Genomic DNA, 3,545 nt, shown 5'->3' with positions numbered 1-3,545 from the left:
TAAAAATCATTTTGAAGATTCGAAAACATTTTTAAGAATGTTTGGAGTAATGCTGATTTAATGAAATAAATCAGTCCCGATATATTAGAAAATATCTGAATATTATTATTTAATAATATTCCCATAAGGATAATCTCTATATAAATAATTTGAAGTAGAAGTTTTAAAACTCATACTTGAAATGAATATTAAATAACCAAAGATATACTTATACGAAAGTACTATCTTTATTTGAATAATCGAAAACAAGTTTGATTATCGAAACATTATTCTTTAATAAAATAAAGAATATTATTTAGTAAATAATCGGAGTCATAAGTCCTTGAATGAATATTCAAAATAATATTCATTAAATAATATAAACTGAGTCATAAGCCCTCGAATAAATATTCAAATAATATTCAATTAATAAAATAAGCGGAGTCATATGTCCTCGAATGAATATTCAAAATAATATTCATTAATAAAATAAAGTTATCAAATAAACCTTATTCGATTAATAGTTTTGAAATCTATTCATATATATATATATATATATTATACTCGGGAGCCTCGCCTCCCGGTTTTAGAAAAAAGTTCACCTTTTGATCCCCTATACTAAGGATATACGCAAATACCGCTTATCTCTAGCATAGGATATTGCAACTAATAAGCATTTGAACCAACAGATATATAAATCAATAATACGAAACAGGCATGCATATATACCATATCACATGCTACAATATATCGCAAGAATTTGCTAATAACAAATATGCATTTATCACAAGATCATGCATATACACATATACATCACAACAACAGTATAACGGGTAGAAAACTTGTCTGAGCGACTGGGGGTTACAAATGGCTCGGGACGAGTCTGGTAACCTATAAACAACATATAAGTTGGAATTAAACCGAAGTCACTTGTAAATCTATACTTTAACCAAATTAGACTCTAACGCTCGCTTTGCGCTTACTGATTCTCTTTAGTCGCTCGAGTACCCTCGCCTCCACCATTTTTAATAAATTAACCATTATGAGTTTTAAGGCGATTCCTTCGCGAGTGTCTTACCAACTGCTTATTACACTTTACATAAATGTTTCATACTCCAATTAGTCCTTTAAGGTCTTTAACCTATGTTTCAAGGTAAGGCGAGGGGTAATGGTTCGTTCGCGAAACGTCGTTACTTAAAACGGTCGTTTCTCCTAAACCGTACATCGGAATCAAACGAACCACATATCAAAACGAAGCTCGTAACATGAAATATCTAATCATGGCAATGGTCAAAACCTAGCAGGGAGTTCTCGGGTCCTAATGTTATGAACAAAAGCAGTCTAAAGTAAATCGGACATTACGACGGCTATGTTTACGCGATTTCCCAAATTCATACCATTCCAAATCAACCACCAATCAATCCCAATTCATTCATACAACCAAAATCCATCCATATCACACTACAACAGCCCCAACACCTCAAGTTCTCCAATTTATGTTATTCTCAACATGAATTTAAAACTATACTTAAGTCATTTACTAATCAACAAGATTCAACATTCAATTCACTACAACTCCAACCCAAACTCTAAACCTCCAAGCATCAAGCTACTCTTTTATCATAACAATCAAAATCATCCTAATATACAAAGTAAATCTAGGGTTTGGAGATGTTATACCTTCCTTGAAGTGATTGGAGTATCTAGGAAGCCTTAAGAAGCCTTGAGATGTCTTAGGGATGCTTGGATCTTAAAGGAAAAACAAGAAAAATCAAGTTAAAAATCTTGAAATCACTATTCATTATCTTCTTCATTGATTTCTTGGAAAAGATTGTGAATGATTTGGAGGCTTAAACTTATAGTATAGCTATATCTATGCATAAGGAGTACTAGATAATTATCTTACCAATTAAGGAAGCTTGGAACTTGAATTTTGAAATTCTTCTTCTTGAAATGGAGAGGAAAGCCGACAGCAATGGTTGAAGAAATGAAATGATTTTGTGTTTGTGATTTGTTTAGCTTAGCTTGGTTGTTTTTGATTAGATTTTGGTTAATTACCTTATTAACCTTGAACTTTTTGTGGTTATCATTCATCCACACCTCCTTCCCCCCTATGTCATGCTTATGTCACCTTGTGATGTCATCATCCCTTACTTGCCCTCTTCTTATTGGTTGGATGACCTCATCATCCCTAACCTCCTTGATTAACTTCCTAATTGTTTGCCTAATGACCGCTGATCTGTTATACGGTTCGCTTAACTTTCGTTCTCGTTTCTCGTTTGAGGGATCATACCCGGGATCTTATTACTTGGGTTTCCTTAACCTTTCTTAATACATTATATTCCTTTTATGATCCTCTCTTATAATCCTTTAATTTAAATCCTTCTTATCCTGTTACCTTATACTCAATTCTTTCTGTATCTAGTGGATTTTCGGGAAAAAAATCAAAGTGTTCGGATTTGGATTCTGACGATCTTTACATACACTTATATACCATATAGAGTACTAATAAAATCTCAGAATATCCATAAAAAACCCCTACATAGTGTGGCATGAAAAGTTTTCTTGTTCAGCAAAAACACTATTCATAAGGGTTACAAAAATTTCAAAATTTTGGGGGTTATTACAACCGGGAAATAATCCGATCCTTGATATGGGCCGTAGTGCCTGGGTGCCCGACTGGATCTATATATTGAGATATAGATCTGCGAACTTGTGTCCAGATAGTTTATTGTACTCGCCAGTATTGGCCTTTTTTCTATTCTCGTGGGGTTATATCTTTGCAGATATACCCGAGTTACTGATTTACTTAAACTGCTTTACCACCATTTATATTTTGCAGACTTGTTGAGCAATTTTTGGCTCACTCCTTTTTGTTGTTATTCACCTTATTATTTTGAGTTAAGAAGGAATATGAAATCCATCAGGACTCGAGTGGTAAAGAAGCGGGTCAAGCCTCGGGATCCTCTCATACCCAAGGTGTTGATTCCAATCCAGGAAGAAAGCTTTGAGTTGCCCGAACAGGTGGAATGTAGATAGTTAATGTGTGTGATTGAATAAAAGGTTAAAACTTGTTAGACAATGGTTTGTAATAAAGAGAGTTTGTGAGATTTTAAATTTGGTTTGTAATAAAGTAGTTAGTGGTTCTTGTTTTCATACTTCAACCTAAAAAGGTCCTGGTTAGTGTTAAAAGGGGTTTAGATATAATTCTTTATTATGTGTTAATCAGATTGTACAGGTTTGGTGATTAGCTAGTTACCCCCAGACTTATACCCCGGGTCTGGAGGGCATTACAATATTCATTAGTCAAACCAAATATATTTATGATCTTTTGAAAAAGTTTGACTTAATGGATTGCACATCTGCAAAAACTCCTCTGGCCACTGCAACTAAACTTGAATTAAACACTACTGAAAAGTCTGTGGATATTTCAAGCTATAGAGGCATGGTTGGCTCACTTTTTATTTGACAGCTAGTAGGCCAAATATAATATTTGCTACATGTCTTTGTGCTAGATTTCAAGCTGATCCTAGAGAATCTCATTTAGTAGCTATTAAGAGAATTTT

This window comes from Apium graveolens, chromosome 3 (assembly GCF_009905375.1).
Source record: "Apium graveolens cultivar Ventura chromosome 3, ASM990537v1, whole genome shotgun sequence".
Lineage (NCBI taxonomy): Eukaryota > Viridiplantae > Streptophyta > Magnoliopsida > Apiales > Apiaceae > Apium > Apium graveolens.
This window is presented reverse-complemented; position numbering follows the sequence as displayed.